Source organism: Cucurbita moschata, unplaced genomic scaffold, assembly GCF_002738365.1.
Source record: "Cucurbita moschata cultivar Rifu unplaced genomic scaffold, Cmos_1.0 Cmo_Scf00004, whole genome shotgun sequence".
Taxonomy (NCBI): Eukaryota; Viridiplantae; Streptophyta; class Magnoliopsida; order Cucurbitales; family Cucurbitaceae; genus Cucurbita; species Cucurbita moschata.
Window position 1 is genome coordinate 1,250,383 of NW_019268520.1, and position 14,902 is coordinate 1,265,284.

The 14,902-nt window shown below is 41.4% G+C and overlaps 1 long non-coding RNA gene across 1 annotated transcript; it reads left to right on the plus strand.

The window, feature by feature from the left end:
• Positions 1–689: 689 nt before the first annotated feature.
• LOC111442350 lies at positions 690–7,687 on the plus strand. The gene is made up of 4 exons (XR_002710288.1): positions 690–701; positions 803–806; positions 3,245–3,252; positions 7,608–7,687. It is a non-coding gene; the product is annotated as an uncharacterized LOC111442350 (long non-coding RNA).
• Positions 7,688–14,902: the final 7,215 nt, after the last annotated feature.

Sequence of the window (14,902 nt, forward strand, 5' to 3'; positions counted from 1 at the left end):
CCGCATGTTCGCCCTTCCGACTCAGTGCATCGGCTGCTTGATTACTCTTCCCTGCCTTGTGTTCGAATTTGAAGTCGAATTCCGCCAACGACTCTTTCCACTGGGCTTGTTTTGCCATCAATTTTGGTTGATCGAAGAAGTGGCAGATGACGCTGTTATCCGTCTTCACTATGAACTGTGATCCCAAGAGATGCTGTCTCCAGACTCGTAGGCAATGAACTACAGCCAGCATTTCTTTTTCGGAGACAGTGTATCTCCGTTCGGCATCATTGAACTTGGCAATGAACTACAGCCAGCATTTCTTTTTCGGAGACAGTGTATCTCCGTTCGGCATCATTGAACTTTCGCCTTTCAAAAGCGATGGGGTGCCCTTCTTGAATAAGGACACCGCCTAGGGCAAAGTCGGAAGCATCTGTTTCTATTTCAAATAGCTTTGTAACATCTACTAACCCGAGGACAGGACCCCTCGTCATGGTTGTCTTCAGATCTTCAAAGGTCATTTGACATTTATTTGACCACGACCAAGGGTGGTCTTTCTTCAGGAGCTCCGTTAAGGGGGCGGCTCGTCGTGAAAACCCTTCGACGAACCGCCTATAGTAGTTTGCTAATCCTAAGAAGGATTGCACATCGGATACGGAAGTAGGGACTTTCTGCTATCCATCTCGATCTGTCCACAACTGATGACATGTCCGAGGAAGTTGGTGCATGTCTGTGCGAAGGCACATTTTTCTTTCTTGACGTACAACTGATTCTGCCGCAGCTTGTCAAATACCAGCTTCAAGTGTACCTTGTGTTCCTCTAGGGTTGTGCGGTATACAACTATGTCATCGAGGTATACTATGATGAATTGATCCAAGTATTCGTAGAAAACCTGGTTCATTGACGTGCAAAACGTAGCTGGGGCGTTTGTCAAGCAAAAAGGCATCACCAGGAACTCGAAGGCCCCATATCTTGTCATGCATGTCGTCTTGGACTCGTCCCCCTCGGCGATACGTACGTGGTAGTACCCTGATCGTAAGTCCAACTTCGTGAAGTTTTTGGCCCCGTGAAGTTGGTCGAACAAGTCGGATATTATTGGCAGTGGGTACTTGTTGCGCACCGTCGCCTTGTTTAAGGCTCTATAATCTATGCACAGACGCAACGTCCCATCCTTCTTTTTCTAAAATAGTACGGGGGCTCCGTAAGGTGCTTTTGCCGGGCGGATGAATCCTGCCGTCAACAACTCATTTAGTTGTTTCCTCAATTCGGCTAGCTCAGGGGGAGCCATTCAGTATGCGTTCTTCGTTGGGGGTTTAACCCTGAGAAGGAGTTCAATTTCGTGATCAATGCCTCGACGGGGTGGTAATGTTTGTGGTAGACTCTCTGGCATTATGTCAGCGTAACTGTTTAGTACCTTCTTGATTTCGTCTAGGATAGTTTCCTCAGTAGTCACTTCTTCCATCAGTGGTATAGCCATAAATGTAGGTTCCTCTCATGCGAGTCCTCTTTTAAATTGCATGGCCGAGATCATTCTAAGATTACCTGGCTGCTTGATGCTTGCAGGTATTACTGTGGGATTGCGGTCGGTGATCACCAAGCATTTCACCAGTGGCATTGGAATAACTTTGTGTCCTAGGAGAAACTCCATCCCAAGTACCACGTCAAAGTCGTCCATGCAAACTACGACAAGGTTTAGCTCTCCTATCCAAGTCCCTAATTTGAAGGGGACTCTTTTGGAAACTCCCACAATAGGTAAGGCCTCGGAGTTAACAGCTTTCATTTTTCTAGGGTCCTTTCCTATGGTGAGTCCCAATCTTCGGGCTTCTTGATCGGCGATGAAGTTGTGAGTCGCTCCTGAGTCTACCAAAGTGCTCTTGCTCGGTCGAGAGTTTATTGTCGCATCTACAAACATGAGCCCTTTCTCTATTATCTCCTTTGGTTCGACCTTCCGTTGAAGAGCTGATAGGAATTTGAGCGCGCCCATTCAGGGGTTGTTTTGATCTTCCTTCTTGTCTAGCATAGTCTCAACTCTTGTGTCGTTGCTCTCTTGAATGGACACTTGGAGCGCAGTGAGAGAGGCCCGATGACGACAGTAGGACACTTTGTGGGGGCCTTTACACAATATGCATTGTAAAGGTGTTGTCGGGTGGTTCCTTTGAGGGTAAGGTCCTCAAGATGTCCCCGCTTGGTTGTTCTGAGGAGGTCTATCTGTCCACCCGCTTGGTCTGTCGTTACCTCCGTTTGGCCTGTTGAGGCTTCCATTTCGATGACCTGGCGGCTTATATGTTTTGCCCCCAGTGTTTGGGGCCTGTGTTGTTTTTCTTTTATAACTCGCCTCGTTCCCATAGTCTAGGAGTCTTCTGGCGCTGGCAATTGCGGTAGTTAGGTCTTGGACCTTTTTCTCGTGTATTTTTGTTTTGGCCCATGGTTGTAACCCATTTATAAAGAAGAACACCTTGTTCTTCTCTGATGTGCCCCTAATATCTAGCATCAGGGTCGAAAATTGTCTGACATAGTCCCTTATGCTTCCAGTTTGCTTTAGGGCTATTAGTTTTTCTATTGCTAGATGGTCTACATTTTCGGGGAGGAATTGGTCCCTCAACTCTCTCTTGAGGTCTTCCCACAAGTCTATGGTGTACAATTCATTCTCGATGTCTTGTACCTTCAAATGCCACCAAAGTTTGGCATCGTCTATGAGATACATCGAGGCTACTGTCACCTTCATGTCCTCGGTACAAGCCGGTGTGGCTTTGAAGTACTGTTGACATCAAAGATGAAGTTCTACAACTCTTTGGCATCCCGGTTCCCTTTGAAAGGTCTAGGTTTGGAAAACTTCAGTTTGTTGGATCCTGTATTAGTTTGCCTAGCCGAGACGTTCTCCACGGCTTTCATGGTCACCTCGATTCGGGTGCTCATGGCGGACATCTTTTCTTGCATGTCATCGATCGTTGTTCTGAATTCGTCAGCTAATCCATTGAACAAACTCATCATTGTATTTTGTAGCATGTCGAACTCTTTACCACGTCCCTCCTTGTGTGCGACAGAGTTATCGGGGCTACTAGATGGTCTTGGGCTGCTCGTAGGAGCAACTTTTTCTTCGAGTGAGGTCACTCGAAACATCAGTTCTGCGATTGGCAACCCATCCAAGCGGTTACCCATTGCGTCGATTTCTATGACTTTTCTATTCAATTCCGTCACCCATGCTTCCAGGAAGCGGATAGTGTCAAGGACTTCTTTGAGGAACAACATTTCCTCCTCTATTAAGGTAAGTCGGTCGGTTTGTGCTTTGGGTGTCGACTTTGTCGCCAACATGTTCTCGGTCTTTGCTATTTCACGGAGCTTACAAAGCTCTGATACCACTTGTCACAATCGCAGTTTTAATGGCAGCGGACTTGCGAGTGTGCGGCACTCACTTTCCAACAACAAGTGAGCTAAGCCAATTCGTTCTTGCGTCGCCTACGGCCAAGCAACGTATGCTCGAGCCTCTGGCTCGGTTTTAAGAGAAGGTTTTAGAAAGTGAGGGCAGAGAGAGATTTTCGAAAGAGAGATTTTCGAAAGAGACGTTATATAAGCAAGCAAGAGAGAAATAACAAAAACTTCTAGTGTATAATCTTGGGTAGGAAGAAGTTGACAACTAGTCATATCCCCCTATAGTACATTTTGAGGCATTTCATGTCTGACAGGCTTACATATGCTATTTCTGAAACGTCACACTTCCTAGAAATATAAAAGTAAAACACTAGAATATGAAAAGACATAAAGGGTTGGGCTTGTCATGGGCATGCGGCCATGGGCAACACGCCTTGGTCGAGCATGACCGTGACACCCAGCATCAGGGACCTTCACTGCCGTTAGCCAGCAGCTGCACCCCCTGAACCAGTTGAGTTCGCAACACCACGGATTGCCTCGATGATGCACCTTCTGGCAGTGGAACGACATGATCAAAGAAGAGCACAACCCAACTCAATTCACTGTTGGAATACCTCGTCACCGAGCTAGAAGAAGAAGCATCAGGAACCGTCACTGCCGCCAGCAGCTACACCCCCTAAACCAGTTGAGTCCGCAACACCACGGATTGTGGATTCGACGTTGGATGTCGATCACGGGTACATCATACTGCCGCCAGCAACTGCACCCTCTGAACTAGTTGAGTCTGCAACACCACGGACTGCGGATTCGACGTTAGATGTCGATCACGGGTACATCATCTCCGAGTGTTCGGCTGCGTTGCATACATGAAGGTAGCACGTCCCCACCTTGCCAAGCTCGATCCCAGGAGGCTGAAAGTTATCTTCATCGGCTACGAACTCTGGAGCAAGGCGTACATACTCTATATGATCCTGCGGGGGGCGAGCTCACGTGTCTCACGACGTCATCTTCGATGAAAGCACCTTCTAGCAGTGGAACGACGTGATCGAGGAAGAGCACAACCCAAAACAGTGAAGTACNGCAGTGGAACGACGTGATCGAGGAAGAGCACAACCCAAAACGGTGGAGTACCTCATCACCGAGCTGGAAGAAGGAGGAGCCCAGCATTAGAAATCGTCAGCGCCGTCACAAACTGCACCCCTTGAACCAGTTGAGTCCGCAACACCACGGACTGCGGATTCGACGTTGGATGTCGATCATGGGTACATCATCTCCGAGTGTCCGGCTGTGTTGCATACATGAAGGTAGCACGTCTCCACCTCGCCAAGCTCGATCCCAGGAGGCTGAAAGTTGTCTTCATCAGCTATGAACTCGAGAGCAAGGCGTACATACTCTATATGATCCTGCGGGGGGCGAGCTCACGTGTCTCGCGACGTCATCTTCGATGAAAGCACCTTCTGGCAGTGGAACGACGTGATCAAGGAAGAGCACAATCCAAAACAGTGAAGTACCTCGTCACCGAGCCGGAAGAAGAAGGAGCTCAGCATCATGAACCATCACCGCCGCCAGCAACTGCACCCCCTAAAACACCAAGAACCAGACGTGGGCTCAAATGGGTCTTCAAACTGAAGCGCAACGAAAAGGTAGAAGTTGTGAAGCACAAGGCCCGTCTGGTGGCGAAGAGCTACGTCTAGAAGCAAGGAGTGGACTTCGAAGAGGTATTTGCGCCAGTGGCAAAGTTAGAATCCATCCGCCTTTTGCTGGCAATCGCGGCACATTGCTCTTGGGAGGTCCACCACATGGACGTGAAGTACGCTTCCTTAACGGAGAGCTAAAGAAGACCGTCTACGTCCGACAACCACCTGGCTTCCTGGACAACGACAACTCCGGTAAGGTACTATGCCTACACAAGGCACTCTACAGGCTTCGAAAATCACCATGAGCCTAGAACGGAAGCTCGACAGTACCCTATTGTCACTAAAGTTCAAGCGTTGTGCCTCTAAGCATGGCATGTACACGCACGGCCACGGCGAGCAGCGACTGATTGAGTGTACGTCGACGACCTCATAACCACTGGAGGCGACATGAAAGTCCTCAGAAGGTTCAAGAAGGAGATGTCAAAGAACTTCAAGATGAGCGATCTAGGCGTACTCAGCTACTACCTCGGCATCGAAATGCAACAGAGTACTACCGGCGTCACCATCTGCCAAAGTGCATACGCGAAGAAGCTGCTGAATACAACTGGGCTTGCGGACAGTAACCCTACAAGGATACCAATGGAGGCCCAGCTGCAACTAAGGAAGACCGACACTACGACGACAGTCGACGCCACCAATTACTGCAGCATTGTCGGGAGCCTGCGCTATCTGGTAAACACATGCCCTGACCTTGCTTACTCAGTTGGATATGTGAGTAGATTCATGGAAGCACCTCGGGAGGAGCATCTTGTGGTCGTCAAGCGCATCCTATGCTATGTGACTAGAACTAGAGGCTGGGGTGTGAGATACAGCACAAGGAAAGGAAAGACGAAGCTTGAGTTGGTCGGCTACAATGATAGTTATATGGCCGGTGACGTTGATAATCGTAAGAGCACCAGCGGGATGATCTATTTTCTCTGAGGTTGCGCGATCTACTAGCAATCAACAAAACAAAAGGTAGTTGCTTTGTCTTCCTGCAAAGCAGAATACATCGCCGCTTCGACGGCGGCAACACAGGGGGTCTAGCTTGCGCGACTAATGGAAGAACTCATCGAAAGAGAAAGGGATCCACCAATGCTATACATGGACAACAAAGCTACGATCTCCCTGATCAAAAATCCAGTTCTGCATGATTGGAGAAAGCACATAGAAATCAGATTCCACTACATCCGAGAATGTGCAGATCAAGGGCTCATCAAGATTAATTTCATCCGAACAGAGGAACAACTTGGAGACTTTTTTCACCAAGTCCCTGGCGTGAGTAACATTTGAAGAACTACGCTCAAAGATCAGAGTTCAAATAATAAGGTAGATAGACCACAGCTTTTAGGAGGAGATTGTTAAATAAAAGCTATGGTTTTCTTAGATTTCGTTAGCTGTTTATTACTTTTGAAAAATCTGAATTAACGCTCCCCGTTGAATGGAAGAGTGAAATTTTTGCTGGCCATTTTGGCCAACTTTGGGCCCAAGTTTTTGGGCACTAATTTTCATTTTTAGGATTAAAGTTGTTATTTAAAGTATTCAACTGAATGGGAAATCGATCATCGAGTCTTCAGCAAATCTCTCTCTCTCTCTCTTTTTACTTTCCATTATTTTTTTCTTCGAAGAAATTTTCCTTCGGTCAGTTTTTTTTCCATCCACGTTTTCCTCTCAATTGCCAGAAGTCAACAATGATCACCATCAAACTTTCTTCCTCCAATTATCTTCTTTGAAAAAGTCAACTTCTCCCTCTTCTTAAGAGTCAAGACATTTGTGCTATGTTGATGAAACTATGGTTCCACCACCTCGCTTTGAACAAGAAACCTCCTCAACACTCAACCCCAAATATTTAACATGGAGAGCAACCGATCAACGACTTCTCTGTCTCCTGATCTCCTCTCTCACCGAGGAAGCCATGGCTATTGTCGTTGGTCTCTCTACTGCACGTGATATTTGGCTTGCGTTGGAAACTATGTTCAACCATCATTCGAAAGCTCGTGAACTGAGATTCAAGGATGACTTGCAGCTGATGAAACGTGGCACCAAACCTGTTGCTGAGTATGCCCGTGTCTTCAAAACAATTTGTGACCAACTTCATGCTATTGGTAGACCTGTTGAGGACATTGATAAAGTGCACTGGTTCCTTCGTGGACTCGGCACCGAATTTTCAACTTTTTCTACTGCTCAAATGGCTCTCACCCCTATCCACTGTTTTGCAGATTTAGTCTCTAAAGTTGAAAGTTTTGAGTTGTTCCAGTGCTCCCTTGAGTCCTCTGACGCCACTCCTACAGCATTCACAACCACTAATCATGGTCTCACCCATGGAAGCCACCCTGCTTTCTTTAGCAATTGGCGAGGTCATTCTTATTCTCACAAAAACAACTCTTCCAATCGAGGACGAACCCACTCAGGTCAGGGCCATCAACCACCTCACTGCCAAATATGCCACAAAGAGGGCCATTATGCTGACCGCTGCAACCAACGGTATGCTCGACTTGATTCTTCTCATGCTCACCTTGTTGAAGCCTTCAACACGTCGTGTTCTATTGCTGGACCCGATGCTGCTGATTGGTTAAACAATAGTGGGATCACGAGTTACCCGAGTTCGACCCGACCCAACATGTTGTCTTCTTCGCCCGAATTCACAAGTTTTTTAGATCTCCTTTCTCTTTCTCCTGGCGACCATATTCCACCGTTATTCTCTCTAATATCTAACCGGTGAGACATCGTACCAATCTTCCTTCCATCCTCATGACATCATAGGACCTCATAATTGTCTAAACCATAGATCCATTGATTTTAGTTTCCATGGATTTGAACTTTGCCGATGAAGAGACGAGAACACGACGTTTTGCTTTCTATTTACCTCAAGTTGTCACTCCCTTGTCCCTACTTATGCATCGTTCGTGGTAGCATACTCCGGAGGGTCATCATGTCTTGTCGGCATCATGCTTGTCAGAAAACCAAAAATCATCTTTCGTCTTCCGCCCCTCCCCCCCTTCTGTTTTCTCTCTATTACTCAAAATTTTCTCTTGTAGGGTATTCTAGTACGGGCTGAGGTGTCGTGGTTCGGTTGGAGTTACGAAAATTTTGGGGACTGAAATTTTTATTTTTTCGAATCCTTATAATTCTAGTGACATCATTCATGTTATTAACAGCCTTAAGCTACCTTAATCATTCATGGATGTTATGGAGATCTACTAGGTTATTATAAGAATTTAGGCAGTTAAATGTCACCACCAGATTTTCACAAGTCGCAACTGACTTGAAAACATTAAATACTAACTGAAATATGACGATAAAATTTTTTTCATTTAAAACAAAGCATAAATATATTTTATACACACATCCATAGTAAAGTTTGAATACATTGGGTCTAGTAAACAAAAAAAACATTAATGTTAAAGCATTTGAAAGTAGTATAGCTTTGTATGGCACCTGTTCCAAGTCCGTGTCCATCATCCACCACCTCCTTGTAATCTAAAAGACATGAGAGAATTTGAGTAAGTTCAATGACTCAATAAGTAGCCTATTTGTAGGCTCTTAATCTTGTCATTAAGGTGTACTAGGATACCACAATATTTCTTGTCATGTTCTTATTCTTGACCTAAGAACTTAGGTTCTTGAGTTTTGTTCTTGAGTTTTTATCATGGTAGTCCAAGGACCTTGGTCTTGAGTTATGAGTTCTTAACCTTGGCTCTATCTTAAGGGTCTTAGCTTTGAGCTCTTATCTCTTAGCTATGAGGTTCTAGGTTCTTAGTTCTAAGAACTTGGATCTAGATCCATGTTCTAGTCCTCATCCATGGTCCTTAGTTCTAGTCCTTTTCCTTAATCTTGTTCTTGGTTAGCTCTTGTTCTTTTTTCTCGTTTTGTTCTCTAACATACTCCTCCTAGGATTTATAGTACAAGATATAAACCTGACAACTTATATCCAAGGCTTCATGCGATCCAAGCGATACAGTCTAAACCTACGTTCAAGGCTTCATGCATTCAAAGTGGTGTAGTCTGAACTTGTATCCAGGATTTCATGCATTTCTTGCTACATAATCTAAAAACTATGCCCAAGGTTTCATACCTTCCAAGCAGCTTACTCTGAATACATGTATCCAAGGTTTCATACGTTCCAAGCAGCATAGTCTAAACCTGCATCCAAGACCTTTTTATGTTCCATCATTGCAATCTAAGTCATGAACTTGTTGTACCTTGGGAGGTCCGGGGTTTCTGAGTCTTAGGATTTTGGTATTTTAGGTCAACCAAGTAAAAAGAATTACACTATTGGAATGCCTATGGGCATGGTTGGATGACTTAGTGTTGTATGAATGACACTGTGACTCATTTACATGTCATCTTTTGATGTTATGATATGTTTTATTATGATTATGTGATGTTTATTATGGTTATGTGATGTTTTTATGATTATGTAATGTTTATGAGTATCATGTGATGCATGAAGTAAGATCCCACATCGGTTGGAGAGGAGAACGAAGCATTCCATATAAGGGTGTGGAAACCTCTCCCTAGCAGACTCGTTTTAAAACCTTGAAGGGAAGGCCAAAGAGGATAATATCCGCTAGCGGTGGACTTGTGCTTATACAAAAAAAATATCTGTGCCAGCATGGACATAGATTCCATATCGGCTAGAGAGGTGAATGAAATATTCCTTATAAGGGTGTAGAAACTTCTCCCTTGTAGATGTGTTTTAAAACCCTGAGGGGAAGCCCGAAAGGGAAAGCCCGAAGAAAAACCCTGAGGGTAAGCCCAGAGGGAAAGCCCAAAGAGGAAAATATCCGCTAGCGGTGGGCTTGGGCTGTTACACATGTACTTCTAGAATGTTATGTCATGTATATTATGATACCATGTTTATGTTATGCCTATGAGACATTCGATGAGTCAAGCATGTTAAGAATGAATGATATGCCATGTTCATGTATGTATTTCTCATAGGAAGATTATGTTAAAAAAGTATGGATGTATGATATGCATCATAAATATGAACTATGATTTAGAATGCAAGACCTCATGCATGTTGTATGTCATAAGTATGGAATACTTCTCCAGCATATTTTTGTACGGACACGTATCCATGATATGTCATGCACTCCTTTCATACTAATGATTTTCAGAAGCGTGAGTGTGCACTAGCCCGTAATCAAGCCTCAGGAGTATGTAGACAAGCTCGCTGCATGAACCGTACATAAAAAAAGTATTACACGTTCGACCCTACCAGAACAGAAAGTAAAGCCCAAAAAACAATCACAACATGACAAGTCCAACCATGAATCATGATTGCTTGTGATGACATTTTTTCACCCAAAAAGGAGGTTTACTTATTGACTATTTTTAAATACCGAAATCATGTTTATTAATTTTTTAGATAAAGATAAGGCTCTCATGTACTAATATTGTGTCACCTATGTAGGCAATGGGAATAAAATCAAGATAGAGATGAATTTCTGAATTTAAGTCATAACTCTCGGGTTAGGACAGGGCAATTGCATTCCTTTCAAACTTTGATAGGAGAGGTTGTTTTCCCTATTTTCAATTAGGCTATTTCTTTGATTTTACATTTAAATTTGAAATAAAGTGAATATTTAAGTCCATGTAAAAGCAAACTATTTTAAATGATTTTCCACCATCATGTTATAAGTTATAATATGGCCTTATTTTTAAATGAAAAAGTAGGATCATTATACATGGGGTCACATGGGTACTCAATAGTTGAGAGGCTTGCGATGCCGCTCCACCAAAATTTTAGTATGTCATTATGATCCTGTTAAGGAGTTGCTAGCTAAATTCATGTCATTTTCAGTACCCATTCATGTTTTTATAACACTCCTCATATGTTGGAACTTTATAAAGATTATGTCTTATTATAACACTCGAGCCGGACGAGAATTAAATACTAATTTTTCTTAGAAGTTCTATCTTCTAAAATTAATTAAGAGTTTTAACGACTAAATTTCAAAATAAAAATAATCTAGAAGAGAAAAAAAAAATCACAAAAAAGAGGAAAAATGTAAAAGTCAACCCAAAAGGCAAAATGGTCATTTGGACTCTCTTTTCAAATGAGGGGTTTGTAAGTGACCAATTAACGAATAAGTAAAGAAAATAAAGAAGAAAAAGAAAAAGAAGTTAAGGATTGGACTGAGAGGAAGGAGAAATCATCATCCACCCTAACTAGTGGCAGAGAGTCTGAATTTGGCCAACTACGCATGCAATTGTTTCTCTGTCTAGTTAACGTTATGAAACTCTAAAGAAAATAGGAAAAAACTACTTAAATTTATAAAACTGACCAAGAATCAAATCACAGTGAACACGCTTCTAGAAGAGGGGATGATGCACGTCGAGCATCGGCAGAGACACATGGTGGCCAATGAAAGAGGAAGGTTTTGACATTTGATTGGTGTGCACGATTAGTGAAGTGACCCAACTCAATAAGTAAACCATGACCTAATCTGCTACCCGCTTCGAAAAGAACTGATCAAACCAACTCGGACTACCCATGCTTTGGCCAGACCCGACATGGAAGCGACAACCAATGAGTGATGTGTGGCATAGTGAGAGTGCGACTGCTCCCCGCTTAGGTGTGTCTATATTTGTGTGTGGGTTATGTGCATGAAAGCTAATGGGTGGGCATTGCTTGAGTTTGATATTTTAGTCCATTTTGACTCTCTATCGTTAGTTTTTCACCCCAATTTTGATAATGACCTTGTTTTGACTTGAATTATATCTTATCAAAGAAACTTTTTTAAAAAAATGGAGCTCCTAGCAAGCAAAAACTCAAACTCAGGAAAACATGTCGATCAATGGTATAGACTTTAATTCTCCAAGTGATTGGATATGCCCTGAAGAGCTAGTCTCGAGCATCCTGAAAATGAACCACCTATAAGCCCTAAGAATTGAGTAAACCTCCATGGAAAAGATGACTAAAAAGGCTTAATATGCTTAATAGGAGTGTGAACAGTATCATTAGAGTTTCTGTCCTCCATTCTCTCCGACACCTTGTGGCGTTATAGCTACCTAGGTCGAACTCAATAGCGTCTCTATCAAGTGGTAAGCCCCCAAGAGAGGTCCAGTGAAGCTAGGCCTAGACTGAATAGGGTAGTGCGTTGAGGCCAGGTATGGGGTCTCCTGAAAAGGACCTTTGCATTGTAAACCCGTCATGAGAGGTGGAGTGGAACCATGCAAGTAACCTAGTAGTTAGCCAAGTATGGGGTCTCTACCCCCACATTCAGCATGATTCTAATGGCTCTGTGGAAGGGTCACCAACTAACCTTCTATAGATGATGTTCAGACTAGCTAGATATCATACTATCTTAATAGATTTTATGAGGTCGCATCTCAACCAAGGATGTCGGACATTCATTGTTATGGCCATACAAACTGAATAGTCAGGAGAACTGTAAAGTTAGTTCACCATGAGCTCTGACTCGTCGTCTAGTAAATTTGCAATGCTAGAAATGAGTGAACTACGTTTAGACCTAAAGTGGGTTCATAAGAAGTAAAATAATCATTCAAAACTTTGAGGTCTTCCGCAGCTAGCTATAGAACTAGGCCTGAATTTTCTAAATCCTAGAGAAAACCTCGTGGTAACTTATTAGGATAAGATATTATGAGAGTCTACAAGTAGGTTGCATATTGATTATTTTTGTACTCACCTCATTCCTCATTTCTTTTTCAGGTGCTTGCTGACTCCCGATCAAGGTCGAAGAGCGTTCAAAAGCTATTTAGTCATACAGCGGTTCGTTCGGGGGCGTTAGTCCATTTGCATGTTGTGAATATTTTGTATTTTGTTTGAAATTGCATCCCCAACTCATTCATTGTTTGTAATGAACTCAATAACTCCTGTTTGCAATTGTTCTTGTATTGATTTTCGATTTACTATTTTTGGTGTTAGTTTATTTTTAACTTTCCTCAATTTTTACGGTATTTTAGTTTTTATTTATTTTACTTCACTTTAGTTTTATTTGCTTTTCTTTGGTTTTTTTTAATCACTAACCGATATTTGAAACCTAAAAATTCAGATTATGACATTTACCCTTCATGGATACGCATGATCACGACATAGACTAAGTAAGCAAGTAAAGTAAGAAGAACCAGAACTATTAGTTCACTCTAGAACCTAGTTAGGCTATTCATGAGATGTGCAACATCAAATTAAATGAATTATGGAGTTAGCTCATGTATAAGAACCAGAGCTTAAAGAACTTTAGTACCTATTAGAAGCTTATGTAATTTATAAAACCTCGGCTTAAATTCTGAGAGTCTAGAATTTAGATCGCTATACTTAACTAAGTATAAATGCAATTATGGGCCAATCAATAAGCTACTTACGGAATATTTTTATACCCATACAAATTCTTACTTTTTTTTTTTTTAAGATGATAACCGCACAATTAGTCGAAGTTGGGAGTAGTGGGAGTTGTGTGGTCACAAAAAGAAATCAACCACTAAAAAAACTAAAGAAATTATTTGTGAAGTTTACTAGAATAGGCTAACACTTTCGATCATTAAGAAGCATACTGATTCTCGAATCATACTCATTCGTTATCTCCTTTGCTATTTTTCAAAGAATTATACCAATTTTATTCTTTCGATATACATATCAAAATTAGATATTGGTCCAAACATTATTTAAAATAGTGACAATCTTGCAAATTTAAAAAGAAATATTAGTGGAATTTGAAGAATCAAAATTTTATAAAGATCTGAGTGGAAGACTTTTCTTATATCTATTTCGAATATCAAATATTTAATAAAATGATAGTTACATTCATTAATCTAAATATTATCTTCAAAAAATAATAATAAAGAGAGGAAATTAAGATGGGTCGAAAAGAATGGAATAGAAACCACTTTAAATGAAAAGGCCACACTTTGATTATATTCTATTCTGAGTCCGCCATTCATTATGAGAACAAAAGCATACGAGTTCCAATTTTATTGGCCCCTTTTTATTTAACCCTTGGTGAGTGGGTGGGTGGATTGGATACACACCTTCTAGACCTATTCTCCACTATAAAACTTGCCATGTTTTTTATTGGTGTTTTCAAATTATAAGAGCCTACATGTTGTATGCATAAACTTATTTTATTTTATTTTCAACTTTTAGCTTAAAAAATAAAAAATTATTTTGATAATAGATATGGTACGATGAATAAAATATTTATATACGTATAGTTTCCTAGAAGTTTCAAAAAAAATTTATCGACTTTTCTTGAGTCATAATGGAAATTGATCTAAATACTTTTTATTTTTATTATTATTATTTTGAGGAAATGTTCAAATGTTACATTTAAGATTTACATAGTTACTATTACAAGAGTTTGACCCTTATAGAATGGGTCCATACTGGTTTCCATCATAGAAAGCAAACCATGTGGCCTTCATTTTGGTGGGGTTGTAATATTCCTTTCTTGAATCATTTAATAGTTCTCGAAATGTTTCTTCACGATTTTATTGGGTTTTTGTCTTTGCATCCATAAAATAAAATGGATTTTAAAAAAAAAAAAATCAAGATTGTGGATTAATAAAGTTGATATTTGGTGTATGGGTTTAATAATTTAATAAGTTAGCATCTAATAAAATGCATGGTTTGAATGGTTTAAATTCACGTAGCTCGTAAAGTTCACAAATTGGTAGGGTAAATAAGGTAGGTATAAGACGTTGTCAATTATGGCATGATAAAAAGTAATCAAGATTAAATCACTATAAAAACTAAATTATTACACACTAACGATTTCGTTAATTCATGGAACAAAAATCGAGCATTTTTTACCTAGGAACTAATTTGACACAACGAGATAACGTTAGATTAAAAGTTAGCACCCAAATATAATAGTGATAAAGTGTCATTTGTAAGAGAGAGGACCAAAAAA